Source organism: Lithobates pipiens, unplaced genomic scaffold, assembly GCF_037356315.1.
Source record: "Lithobates pipiens isolate NorthernLeopardFrog02 unplaced genomic scaffold, aLitPip1_a1.2 Scaffold_13, whole genome shotgun sequence".
Taxonomy (NCBI): domain Eukaryota; kingdom Metazoa; phylum Chordata; class Amphibia; order Anura; family Ranidae; genus Lithobates; species Lithobates pipiens.
Window position 1 is genome coordinate 474,691,060 of NW_027507718.1, and position 14,912 is coordinate 474,705,971.

At 42.0% G+C, this 14,912-nt stretch overlaps 1 protein-coding gene across 1 annotated transcript in view; it reads right to left on the minus strand.

Moving 5' to 3' along the window:
* LOC143975482 (NELL2-interacting cell ontogeny regulator 1-like) overlaps positions 1-14,306 on the minus strand; it is a 67,257-nt gene extending 52,951 nt beyond the window's left edge. Inside the window, exon 1 of the mRNA XM_077477919.1 lies at positions 14,148-14,306. The gene's annotated coding sequence lies outside the window, so the exon portion shown is untranslated. The remainder of the gene's footprint in view (positions 1-14,147) is intronic.
* Between the last annotated feature and the right edge of the window lie 606 nt (positions 14,307-14,912).

The following is a 14,912-nucleotide window of genomic DNA, read 5'->3' on the forward strand; positions in this document are numbered from 1 at the left end:
GGACCCTGTAGGCGGGGCTAGTGAGGGTTAAATTATTTCCTGAAGTTAACTTGAGCTCACAGGTGATTGGTCAGAGCGGTGTGAGGGGGAGGCAGTGCAGAGAGGAGGTCAGAGGTGCAGACTTCCTGGCAGCACACGAGAATAGGAAAAGCTCCCGCAGTAATTATTTGAGATTGATCGCATGGAAAATTGATAATGTTGGTTTGTTTTTCTGTTTGTTTGTTTTTTTTGTGTTTTATTTTCTTTTAGGAAGGTGGTTGGGTCTTTGGAGGCATTGGGAAGTAAAATGATGGAATTAAAGGTTTGGGACAAATCTGAGGTATCTGTCCCCGGTGAATACCAATTACGTGGTTAACTGGGAGTTTATATTTGGGACACATCTGAGGTATGGGTCCCCTGTGAATGCCAGTTACGTGGTTAACTGGGAATTATGGTTATCTGCTGAAGGTGGTTTGTCCCCGAGTCGGATGCAAAGCAAAAGGGACCATAACTGGTTAAGCAGATATAAGGTAAAGAGTTGGATACGTAGTGCCTCCAAGGATCGGCAACCAAAAAGTTTATGCTTTGTTTTGGTTTATACTGTTAATTATTTTATTTAATAAAAGGGCTGTAAACGGACAGTTTTATCCCAACCTTTGACGTCAGACTATTTTTGGTAGCAATAACAAGGGGCTAAAATATGGGTCAAAAGTTATGGGTATTAGTGGTAAAATATAGGACAGTATACATAGGAGTTACCTTTTCAAGTTAATTGTGGAGGGTTGTGTTCTTGACCAAGGTGTGCTGCCTCTGCAGTAGGCGTCAGAGACTTGAATATGGTGTATAGTAGGAGTCTATGAATCACAAGACTGGCTACACAGAATTATGGAAATTTTTGGGCTGGTAACACAGATCTGAAATATGTATTTCAACTGGGTATGTGGATGTTTGCCTGGCATTCATCTTTAACCCCCACAGGTGAGCTCATTGTGTAGTCAACATACAGCAGCCTGTAAGGATGGGTTTTCCTTCAGAACATATATTATCAAGAAACTCCTACTACATTTGGAGACACCGTTTGAGATCCAGTCTCATAGACATAAACCTTTATCTAAATTGGTATTTGTAACCCAGTGGAAAAATGTACGATCACTAGAAATAAATGACAAATTGGTTTATGTAAACATTAAAAATATACTGCAATCCATGATGTTTATAATTTGGGATATTTGACTTCTCATTTGAATAATACAATTTCACGATTCAATAAGATGTTGCGTTTGCACTATGGTGCTTAAGCCCATATAAGCCCATATAGGGTTTTATTAGGGGCCCTGCTGGTGTGAACTTTATCTTCTCTTGCTTCTTCTCCCTTTCTTATCCTCCTTTTCTCCTCTTCATTTTTTTCTCGTGTTATAACTCTGGTAGCTGTATCACTTTTTATACCATGGATCTTACTCATTTTCTACTACAACAGGCCATTAAGGGTCAATAGTTTTCCAAATTTTCCAGTTTCAATTAAAAAAAGAAATTGAAAAAAATTATTGCAGACTAACAGGACCTGCAGGACAGAAGATATTGCCAACATGACCTTGGACTACTGTGACACCTGGCCCTGGGTGATCTTGTTGAACATATTTCTTGATGTAATATATTTTCAGTTTGTTTTATGGGAAAGAAGAAAGGTAATAGTGCTCTCTGCAGGGACAACTCAATCCATACACCAGGTCCACTCACAGGTGGCGAAAAATGTTTTACTTGAACATAAGTCTGCATTTTCATCTTCTTCTAAGGAATACATTTTTCCCTGGAAGCAATACGGTCTTAATATTTTATGTAGCATTTTTTCTACACATTTCTTCTTGGCTCAACAAAATAACTTTTTATATTGCCTTTTTTTTCTCCCCCTTCTCATGTTGGCTAAAAACAGGTGTAGTCACTAACCACTTGAATAATTGGTGGTATCAATTAAATATGCTAATTTTCTGTGACACTAACCTGATGGGCCAATGGAGTTTGCATATGTGTATGTGAGTATATATATATATATATATATATATATATATTTTGCCATATCTGTTTCAAACCAGCTACGACTAAGGCTATTGCCGAAACGCGTCAGCTTTATTGTTTTATTGTCACTCTGATGTACCAATACCAATACAATAAACGACACTTCAAGGATTACAGTGTTGCCGGCTCTTCTTACTTCAGTTTGTTTTATATCAATAATTTTGTGTGGTTACATATTTAGTTGTATCTAAGGGAACAATGCCAGTGGTATTTAAGGCGGAATCTCTGGAAAGTCCGTTTGTGTGTGGTGGTGTGTGTGCAAGTCCGCTCTTTCGCAAAGTCCGATCATGTGTACGGGCATTAAACCACTTTTCTTCTAAATTTAATGAGTGGCCACGTGTCTTATTAAACTCCCTTCCGCAAAAAAGTGTTATCCCTATTGTGGGGTCACCAGTACGGTATTTGTAAATTGAAATAATATCCCCTCTCATTCTCTTCTCCAGAGAGAATAAGTTCAGTGCTTGCAACCTTTCCTCATAACTAGGGATGAGCTTTTAGTTTGAGTCAAACTCATGTTCGACTTGAACATTGCCTGTTCACCTGTTCGGCGAACAGTAAACAGTTTGGGGTGTTCGCAGCAAATTCGAAAAGCCACGGAACACCCTGTACAAGTCTATGGGAGAAATCTAAAGTGCTAATTATGAAGGCTAATATGCAAGTTACTGTCCTAAAAAGTGTTTGGGGACCTGGGTCCTGCCCCAGAAGACATGTATCAATGCAAAAAAAGTTTTAAAAATGGCAGTTTTTTCAGGAGCAGTGATTTTAATAATGCTTAAAGTGAAACAATAAAAGTTTAATATTCCTTTACATTTTGTACCTGGGGGGTATGTATAGTATGCCTGTAAAGGGGCGCATGTTTCCCGTGCTTAGAACTGTCCCTGCACAAAGTGTAATTTCTGCAGGAAAAAAAGTCATTTAAAATCACTTGCGGCTATAATGAGTTGTCGGCTCCCCGTAATACAGAGAACAGTCATTGAAAGTCATTGATAAAAAAAAAAAAAAAAAAAGCGTGGGGTTCCCCCAAATTCAATTACCATTTTTTTTGTATTTTTTTTTTGGTATGTTGGTAATATGTCGGGAGTTTTATGTTATTTATGTTGTAATGGATGGAAGTTTTGTATATATGAAAAGATAAAATAAAATAGAGAAATATTTAAAACAAATTCAATTACCAGGCCCTTCAGGTCTGGTATGGATATTAAGGGGAACCCCGCGAAAATTTTTAAAAAAATGAGGTGGGTTTCCACCTAAATATTCATACCAGACCCTTAGGTCTGGTATGGATTTTAAGGGGAACTTCACACCAAATAAAAAAAAAATGGCGGGGCGTTTACCCTAAAAATCCATACCAGACCCTTTATCCGAGCACGCAACCTGGTAGGCCGCAGGAAAAGAGGGGAGGACGAGAGAGCTTCCCCCCCTCCTGAACCATACCAGGCCACATGCCCTCAACATTGGGTTACAGACCCCTCAAAGCACCTTGTCCCCATGTTGATGAGGACAAGGGCCTCATCCCCACAACCCTGGTCACCCACACGTCATTGGGGAAGCCAGGCTTTCCCCCCTGCATCAGAGGGGGGTGGGGTCAGGTGACGGGTGGCCCCGCCCTCCTCATATAAGAAATGTCAGGTTTTCGGGATCCCTGCAGTGTCTCCGCCAGTGGAGACAGAGGATGAATGGACTGTGCTGCGCTGGACTGGAGGGAGAGATCACCCGTCGCTGGATCAGATCAGCCATCGCTGGACCCCGGAGAGATGATCATCCGTCGCTGGATAGCAAGAGTGGATTACCACCGCTGGAATCTTTTTTACATTTTTTTATTTTTAATAAAGGATTTTTTCAAAAGTGTGTTACTCTTTTTTAACATTCTTTTACACTTTCTTTGTGAAATGGTAGGGGTACTTTTGTACCCCCTTACCATTTCAAACGGGGGGGGGGGCGGGATCTGGGGGTCTCCTTGTTAAAGGGGGCTTCCAGATTCTGATAAGCCCCCCACCCGCAGACCCTCACAACCGCCGGCCAGGGTTGTGGGGATGAGGCCCTTGTCCTCATCAACATGGGGACAAGATGCTTTGAGGGGTCTGTGACCATTAAAGCATCCTGCCAATGTTGAGGGCATGTGGCCTGGTACGATTCAGGAGGGGGGGTGCTCTCTCGTCCCCCCCTCTTTTCCTGCAGCCTGCCAGGTTGCGTGCTCGGATAAAGGGTCTGGTATGGATTTTTAGGGGGAATTCCACACCATTTTTTTTTTTATTTGGCATGGAGTTCCCCTTAAAATCCATACCAGAGCTGAAGGATCTGGTATGGATATTTAGATAAAACCCCACGTAATTTTTTTTTTATTTGACGCGGGGTTCCCCTTAATATCCATACCAGACCTGAAAAACCTGGTAACTGAATTTGGGGGAACCCCACGCTTTTTTTTTTTTTATCAATGACTTTCAATGACTTCTCTGTATTATGGGGAGCCGACAATTCATTATAGCCGCGAGTGATTTTAAATGACCTTTTTTCCTGCAGAAATGGCACTTTGTGCAGGGACAGTTCTAAGCACAGGAAACATGCGCCCCTTTACAGGTATACTATACACACCCCCCAGGTACGAAATTGAAAGGAATATTACACTTTTATTGCTTTACTTTAAACATTATTAAAGCAGAGGTCCACCCTAAAGTGGACCTTCCGCTCATTGGAACCCTCCCCCCCTCCGGCGCCACAATTGGCACCTTTCAGGGGGGAGGGGGGTGCAGGTACCTGTACAGTACAGGTATCTGCACCCACTTCCGGCGTAGATTCTACAGAAGGTACGCCCCTTTCCGCAGAATCTACGCCCCTTTCCGAAGGTCCCCCGCTGCCTGCTGGGAAACACACGGATCCCAGAGACAGCGGGGACCATCCTTATTGTGCAGCGCGACTCACGCATGAAATGAAGCTGAAAGGCTCCACTTCCTGATTCCCATACCCAAGATGGCGGCGGCAGCACCCGAGAGACGATCGAGAGATCGGCTTCGGGTGCCGACATCGCGGGCGCGCTGGGCGGGTAAGTGTCATTATTTTAAAAGTCAGCAGCTGCAGTATTTGTAGCTGCTGGCTTTAAAAAAAAAAAAAAAACGGCGCACTCCCGGCAGTCTCCCACTTTAAAATCAGTGCTCCTGAAAAAACGGCCGTTTTTAAAACTTTTTTTTGCATTGATACATGTCCCCTGGGACCCAGGTCTCCAAACACTTTTTAGGACAACAACATATTAGCATTTAAAATTATCACTTTAGATTTTGAACGTTCGAGTCCCATAGACTTTAATAGGATTCTAAAGTTCACACAAAGTTTAGGTCTGTTCGCAGGTTCTGGTGTGAACCGAACTGGGGGGGTGTTCGGCTCATCCTTACTCATAACTAATATCCTCAAGACCCTTTATTAGCTTTGTTGCCCTTCTTTGTACTCGCTCCATTTCCAGTACATCCTTCCTGAGGACTGGTGCCCAGAACCGGACAGCATTTTCTAGGTGCAGCTGGACCAGAGTCTTGTAGAGTGGGAGAATTATGGTTTTATCTCTGGAGTTGATCCCCTTTTTAATATATGCCAATATTCTGTTTGCTTTGTTAGCAGCAGCTTGGCATTGATTGCCAATGCTGAGCCTATCATCTACTAGAACCCCCAGGTCCCTTTCCATCCTAGTGTCCACCATTGGGCTTTTCTTCTTCTGGGCAGTTGTAAATAAATTTACCAAAAGAAGTGGGAGGAGTGCAGGGCTAATGAGAGCAATCACGAGACTCAGTAGGTCGAGCTTCAGTCAGGCACCGTATTTATATTTGACCAGCAGATTGAATATCTTCTGTATACAAAGAAGACACAAATTTGCTTAATGCCATTAAACTTTCCCTTTGAACATTCCAAGTAAAGTAATGCTGGCCATGCACAAAGTAAATTTTGGCCAGTTACTGATGAACCAGACAACATTTGATTCCTGTGAAGCCTTCCACCTGCCAGCCTTCAAGTGAAAAATCGAAGGAGCCAGGCAGAAAATCACCTGCGAAACAGTGCCTGCATTTAATGAAATGCGGGCAATGTTTGGGTAGTTGGACAGCTGGAGAGGTGAAGGAGCTAAGTCAACCTTTTAATTTGGCCTGCAGGAGCAAACAAAAAAGATCAATTAAAAGGTGGATAGTCCACTAGGGTTACTTTAATCTGACTTTTTGGTTCTCCCAATGCTGTTTTACCTGTGAGTCTTCCAGAGGCAGGACTTCAGTACTAGTGTGAAGGGAAACAAGGTGTTGCATGACAGGAGGGTGGCTGTTAGTTGCTAATTGCTGAGCATATTGTGGGGGTGAGGGGGGCTTTGTGGGGAGACAAAATAGAGCCAAGCATTCAGGAACTATACTGGTGAGGGCCAGAGGGGAGCACAAGAGAACAGAGAGAGGGGGCTGGCTGACAGTAGAGGGTGGAGGGGAGGACATCACCATACTGCCATCTTCCAGAGTACCAGTGCCAATTACAGCAGCACAATGGCCAAAGTACATCTTATTTACCTAGTGAATAAAATGAACTACTTATAAATCCATTCAAAACTCTGCCCCCAGCTACATCACCAACCTCATCTCAAAAAATGAACCAAATGTCCACTTCGCTCCTCCCGAGACCTCCTGATTTCTAGCCCCCTCATCATCTCCTCTCATGCTCACCTCCAGGACTTTTCCAGAGCCTCTCCCATCCTCTGGAACTCCCTACCCCCCAATCTGTCCCACTATCTCCTACTCTGCCTTTAGGTGATCTCCGAAAACTCATCTTTTTAGGGAATTATATTCTGCCTTTAGCTAACAAACACATTTTCTAAAAGCAGAGTTTCACCCAAAAATGATTCATCCCCCCTCCAGTGTCACATTTGGCACCTTTCAGAGGGGAGCAGATACCTGTCTATTACAGGTATTTTCTCCCACTTCCTGCTATCTTCTGGGAGACACACAGGTCCCAGAAGACAGCAGGGACCGCTCAGAATGTGCAGTGCGACTCGCTCATATGCAGTAGGGAACCAGGCTGTGAAGCTGCAAGGTAGAACTCTGTTTTAACTCATCTCCACACAGCTGTTACCTTATGCATTGCTTTCCCTCTCACAAGCAGGGTCCTCCTAGCCCTTCAGTATTACAAATTGTATTTGTACTGTCTCTCTTTGTATTATAAAGTGCTGCCCAAACTGTCAGTGCTATAAGTCATGAATAATAACAATCATTTTTCTTGAAATAGTGAGGAAGTAAACACCAGAAACAGCCAACAACATTTTTATGAGCCTATGACAATGTCTGGAGGGGGGGGGGGGGGGAACAGAATAGTTAATCTCTTTTGTGTATTTCAAATCTTCTTCAGATCGGAATGATCAATCTATAGTTGACAACCCTTTCTATGCCACACACAGGTGTATTTTGATTAATAGTTAACATGGCATTCATAAAGCCAGCAATTGATGGTTCGAATCTCAGCCAGTTTAGCAGGAACTGGACAAGATTTGAACCATGTACATGTATTGGCAGGCTAAATTTACCCAAGTTGATTGATCAATACACTTGGGTACAACCAGCCTGCCAGATTTACATGCGATTATTGCTATCAATAATCTCTGTGTTCTCCCGGCAGGGACGGTTTCCCCAGCCAGTAGAATACAATGGTTCTGTTGGAGGGATTCCCCCATCAACACAGTCAGTGGTTGCAGGCAGGGCTGTCTTTAAGGCAGGGAAAAAGGGGCAGCTGCCCTTGGCCCTGTCATTGTTGTGGGGCCCAAAACAGCTGCCTCATACTTGCCAACTATCTCAGTTTAAATTCCCTCATCCCTTGAGGTTTTAGTCCCGTGCTGTGTCCTGATATCTCAGTGTGCAGTTCTGTTACTAGTGCTGCCCAGATCTTCCCTATTTTTGTGTATAGATGACTCACTTGCAGACCCTGTGTTCACATGTAAATACCGGCATTGATATGTAAATAGCAGCTGCATTCATATGTAATTAGCGGTGGCAGGCAGCATTCTTATGTAATAATAATAATAATAATACATTTTATTTATAATGCACTTTCCATCAAAAGACCTCAAAGTGCTACATAATTACAATTAAAACAAACAAACAACTTAATTTAAAAAACATTTGCTAAAAAGAAAAGTCTTTAACCCCTTTTTAAAATTTTCAGTAGACTGAGAAACCCTCAAACTATCAGGCAAAGCATTCCACAGACGTGGGGCAGCAGCTCAAAAAGCCCTATCTTCCATGGTTTTCAACCTAGTTTTTGGAATCTCTAGACTAAATTAGTTGAGCGAAGGGAACGAGATAAATTTTGTAATCTAAGAAGTTCCTCAAGATAAGGTGGAGCTTGTCCATGTATGCATTGATGGACAAGAAGAGAGACCTTATACTCAATCCTAGCAGAAACCGGGAGCCAATGAAGAGATTTAAGAATTGGAGTGATATGCTCATGCTTCCGCACTCTCATTAGGATCCTCGCTGCAGAGTTTTGAACATATTGTAACCTCTGCATGCTCTTTCTCGGAATCCCAATGAGAAGTGCGTTGCAATAATCCAGTCTAGAGGAGACAAAGGCATGAATCAACCTTTCAGCATCGGAAAAATAAAGGATAGAACGAAGTTTAGAGATATTACAAAGGTGGTAGAAAGAAGTCTTGCACACTTGATTTATATGAGCTTCAAAGGTGAGTTGGGAATGTAAATAGAGGCGGTATTCATATGTATATCATGCCCCCCTGAGGTCATATCCACCATCACCTATACTGAATTCTGCCCACTGGGGAGATAAAGGGGCATGCTTGAAAGTCCTGCCTACAACTGTGGTCATTAAGCCTTCCATCAACCTGTTTTGCGAAGGTAAGCAAATTAGTGGGGGTAGTGTGGGGTGTGCCGATGTAGGCAGAGATAGAATTACAGTTTGGGGTGCACAGGTGAGCAAGGAGGGGTATGTATGGAGGTAAGGAATGCGCGTGCAAAGATGAGCAGAGGAAGCCGGTACAGTTAAAAGAGTGGAAGGTCGGAGTAGAGAGGATGGGGGGGGGGGTTTGGGGTGCAGAGGTTAGCATTGGTTTTAGGATGCAAAGGTGCACTGACAGGGTGGATAAAGATGTAGGCCACGTGTAGGGCAGCCCATTCATTTCAATGGGCTGCTCTATGCGCTACAAATGTGGAAGAAAGTCCCAAACCCTTTTTCAAAATTACATGGTGCCAAGGCACATGTCAGCAGGTTTCTGTGGTGTCAGCAAAGTAATTTTGCATTCGTTCCCGACACACAAATGTAAACGCAGGCTAAATGTCTCAGTTAAATTGGTTGTCAGTGTAAATCCTCTCATTACATTGATGCTTGGTGTAAAATCCTTTCATTCACACCAGTGGCCAGTGTGAATCTTACCCTTTCATGAGTGGTCAGTATAAATACCTCTTTACATTGGTGGTTACTGTGAATGCTTCTATAACATTAGTGGTCAGTGTAAATCCCCATTACATTAGTGGTCAGTGTAAACCCCTATTACATTGGTGTCCAGTGTTGAAACTCCTCTTTAAATTGGTAGTCGGTAAAAAAAAAAAAATCAGCATTGCCATTGCTCACACCCTTTCCCCAGCACTGCCACTGATCCCAAGACTCCTAGGATTCCTAGTAGTTTTCTGTCTATTAATACCTGCCCAGTCCATGTTACACTGGCAGTGAGGAGATGATGTGCTGTAACCTCTAGCAAACAATCAGTAAGCAGTAATGATGTGCAGTAACCTCTAGCAACCCCTATTACATTGGTGTCCAGTGTTGAAACTCCTCTTTAAATTGGTAGTCGGTAAAAAAAAAAAAATCAGCATTGCCATTGATCACACCCTTTCCCCAGCACTGCCACTGATCCCAAGAGTCATAGGATTCCTAGTAGTTTTCTGTCTATTAATACCTGCCCAGTCCATGTTACGCTGGCAGTGAGGAGATGATGTGCTGTAACCTCTAGCAACCAATCAGTAAGCAGTAATGATGTGCAGTAACCTCTAGCAACCAATCAGTGAGCATTATTGATGTACAGTAATCTCTAGCAACCAATCAATAAGCAGAAACCATGTGCTGTAACCTCTAGCAACTAATCAGTGAGCCGTAATGTGTGCTGTAACCTCTAGCAACCAGTCAGTGAGCAGTAATGATACACTGTAACCTCTAGCAACTAATCAGTGAGCCATAATGTGAGATGTAACCTCTAGCAACCAGTCAGTGAGCGGTAATGATACACTGTAACCTCTGGCAACCAATCGCGATCGCTGCCTGATCTGATTCAGTAAACAAATTTTGAGTCTAGCTGCTATTTATTGTATGTCTCAGAGGAGGTGGAGAGTGAAACTGCATAGGTGTGGGCGCTATTTTGCCCAGAGTCCAATCAATATAAAAGACGGCCCTGGCTGCAGGAAAGAAAACTGCTCTGTCTATGGCTGGCTTAAGTTGGCGATCATATCTCTGTTTCCATCATGTAATTCCATAATCTGGTTTATCAAATACAATTGTATTCAGAAACAAAGTATGTCAGCGCAGCTGATTGTGGATGCCAATTGATCAATAATATTTCAACCCGGTCAATCAAATCAAATTGATCATATTAAATCTAATTTGAGGTTAAATCAATCAGAAGGGAAGTTTATGGCTATTCGATTGTTTTTGGATTCAATCATTTTTTTTTTCAAATATACTTTTATTGAATCACAGAAAGGGCAAAGCCAGGTAATGACAACAACAATATATAAAAACAGTGAAAACTGTAATCATGTAAGGTACAACTAATCTGGCAAATAGACAAATGATAGTTTCAGTCATTTTCCCAAAATAGCACGTCGATCAGATAAAAAAAATAAAGCGTGTACAGACACCATTAGATTCAATTGTAGTCAGATTTGATCCAACTGACTTGATCAGGAGGGTGGAATGTTATCGATTGTTTCACACCAACCAGCAGGGCTGGGATACTTTGTTAGTGAATACAAGCATTCAATGAGATTACAAGGTGAGAGCAGAGATGCATTTGATCGTTTACTATCATAAATTATCATTCTATCTTAATTATTGATCGAACCTCACATCTCTGTGTGTGGCAAATCGAACAAATGGGTTGTCACTCACTATACATTGATTATTCCCAATGAATAGTCAATCAGAAAAATCAATCATTTATGGAGGTGTTTATGGCTGCCATAAGTCAATCGAAAGGAAATGTACAGCTATTAAGTTGTTTGTATCTTTGTTTTTGATTGAATCATACATCGATCAGATAAAAATAAAATAAAAAACAATTAGGCATGTATGGGCACCATTAGTTCTGAGAGCAAGGTACTTTAATTTCCCAACTAGTGATCATGTAATATTTATGGTGATAAAAGGTCTGGATCCTATATGAAAGGAGAACATGGGACAAGCATAAAGGCTGCAATGACACATCTTCTTCTGAAAGTACAAGTTGCCTAACGTATGTTAAATCACAGACCCAATCAAGTTTGTGTCTAATCCAGAATTCTGTATTTTACTTCTTTTGTTGTATTTTTGTTTTCAGTCACTTATACAGAAAATACCTAAACCAGAAATCGCTATGCAAAAAGCATTTTCAGAATGTGATCAGCAATCACGGCCCCTGTTATAAAAGAGCATTGAGGCTACCACTGTTTGGCCCCTTTTGAAAAAGATAGTTGTCTGGCTGTCATGCTGACCCTTATGATTTTCCGACAACAAATGTTGGATGTGAGCTTGTTGGCGGAAAGTCATATCTGTGTGTATGCTCCATCGAACATTTGTTGTCGGACTTTCCGCAGGTTCTCCAATTTTCCGCCAACAAATTTTTGTCGAACTTTCCGATAGCGTGTACTCAAGTCCGTCAGACAAAAGTCCACGCATGCTTGGAATCAAGTATGAGCCGGAAGCGCTCAGTCTTTTAAAACTAGCGTTCGTAATGGAGATATCACGCACGTCTTGTACGTCACAACGTTCGTAGTTGTTGGCCAACATTTGTGTGACCGTGTGTATGCAAGACAAGTTGGAGGCAACAACCTTCGAACAAAAATCCACGGTTTTGTTGTCAGAAAATCCGATTGTGTGTACGGGGCATAATATTTCAATACTTTGAGTCGCTGAGAGTGTGGATCAGAGATTCTATCATTTCTCTGACTTTTCTGATCCCCTACCTGTCTGGGTCAGTAACAGACAGGCAACTTTCCTTCAGAAGAATATCAGCAACAGCAGCCCTGATATATCTCTTATGACTGGTTTACTTTAATGCGGTATTAAACTCAAAAGTAAACATCTTATATTGCAGCTTACCAATTCTTAGATGTGATGGCTGCATTAATTTTCTTTTTTTAGGCTTTCTTTCTTTAATTTTAACCTGGTGATCCTGCCAGTAAGTCTGTTGCTTCTCAACAGAATAAGCCTAAGTTCACAATGATGCAGTGCAATTTTGATCCAATTTTTAATGCGATTTTCAATTACAATTGCAGCGATTTTTTTTTCACAACTTGGATACAGCTGCGATATCTGTGCTAAGGGAAGAAAACCTGCTGGATTCGTATGACAATAGGAAAGATAAACAAGTGTATACATTGAAGTACCTCTTGCTCCCTAGCTTCCTCATCACGTCCTCCCATGCTCGCCTCCAGGACTTTTCCTGAGCTTCTCCCATCCTATGGAAGTCCTTACCCCAATCTGTCCGACTATCTTCTACTCTTTTTGCTTTTAGATGAACCCTGAAAACTTTCTCTTCAGAGAAACCTATTTTGCTCCCACCTAACAACTGTACTTTTATTTGCTCCATCAGCTCATCCCCCACAGTTATTACCTTTTGTATTGCTTGACCCTCCCTTCTAGATTGTAAGCTCTAATGGGCAGGACCCTCTGATTCTTCCTGTATTGAACTTTATTGTAACTGTACTGTCTGCCCCTATGTTGTAAAGCGCTGCGCAAACTATGGGTGCTTTATAAATCCTGTATAATAATAATAATAATAAGTCTACGGAGCACAGTATCACACTGCATCGCACCAAAGAAGCACAGGACCCTTTCCCAAAGTCGGATCGCAGCTGCACTACATTGATGTGAATGGGCTCCATAGTAACCAATATTATTTCCCTTGTCATGCAAACAAGTGCGATCCGATTCACATCTAAATATGAAAAGGAATGCAGCCACCACATCTAATCATTGGTTAAATGCAATATAATACATTTTTGGTTTTGGGTTTGATACCAGTTTAGGTACCCACGGCAGTATGATCTCTACTGCCCTAAGGGCATTAATAAGTAATAAAATAGGGCATTGCATGGACAGGTCAAGCTTGTGAATGAGATATAATGATACATAATTAGAATATAACACATCAAATATCAAATCTATACACAAAAAATAAATAGCATTGATCAAATCCTCATTACTTTTTAACAATGTGGAATGTCACCCACGAAGCGCAATAAATCGCAGCGTATAAAGTGCACGCCGTACAGTTTCCAATGCAGCAGAACAGCCGACGGTCTATCTGCAGTGTCAGTGCTGTTCATAGCCAGTCAGTCAATGCCGATCACTCATTAACCACTTCATTTCTGGCAGGGCCAGCAGAACCCCTCCTCCAGCCCCCCTCCCCCCCACCACCACCACCCCTTTCAAATCCCATACAAGCAACACATGCATAATAAATAGGCTCGTGCCCTAATAGAGCGCTAATCTGTATTATGAGCGCCCACAAATCTGGAGGGGATTATTTAAAAGCAAAGAGCGATTGTACTTAGCTGCAATGAGTGCTAATCCAATGTAGGTGATGGAAATCCTTTTTATTTTAGCACCTGCAGATGGATAGGAGATTTTTGAATGGTCGCTGTTGGCTGCCCCAAACGCTCGCTCCTTGCTCTTGCATTATAAAATATGTCCATGTATGTGGCTTATTGCTTCCATAGAAGCTCTGCTTTTGCTTTTGAGGCTGAAAACAGACTTGCCCGCAGATGCATTAAGCCAATAGTATCTACCCTCCAGGAGCATGCAATCATTTCCCAGCAAAGGCTGATGACCTGTGCCATAAAGGACAGCTTGCCGGTCTGAGGATGTGGCAGCATGCACAATACCTGTGTCTCTCTTTTTCTTTTGTCTTCTGGGTATCAGAAATGGCTGCTCCAATCTGCTAGTAGACCAGCATTAGTGAGCTAGGGCTTTCTCTCTCTCCCTGTGCTGTGTGTGTGAGAGAGAGAGAGTGTGCAATGAATTAGGTGATGCTTGTTGCCATGGTGATCAGTCATAGCAACCGAGCAGTCTCTGCAATGGTGCCCAAAAGACATCTGACATGTTGAAGGGTGAGGGGGGGTTCTGGTGGGAGTTACACATTAGCATGCAGTCATAAAATATGTTTCTTCTACAGGCAGGGAGCTCCGTGGTTAATTTTGGATCTCCATGTGGTTTGAATTTAAAGCTGCCAACATACCTGCTCTATAGAATATTTGATGTCATTCATGAGAATACGAGATCTGCAGCTTAAAGGAGACGTCTAGGTAAAAACACAGAATTCAAGATATACTCTGATTAAATGTAACAGAATTTGAAATAAATTCCAATTAAATGCAATGCGGGGAGCTCTTCACCTGAATCTGGATGCACTTGATTGCTTTATAAGGCCCATTTCACACCTATACATTTTTTAGTGCATTTTTAGTTTTGCAGAAACACACTACAGTCCATGTAACATGGTTTCCTATGGGTCACATTAACATCTGTGCATTTTATGCAAAGGGTCAGGGACCAGCAGGTTGTGTTTTTGGTTCTATAGACTTCAATGGATCAAAAAGGTGTATTGAAAAGCGCAAAATGCACCTGGAATATGCATCAAATGCAACCTG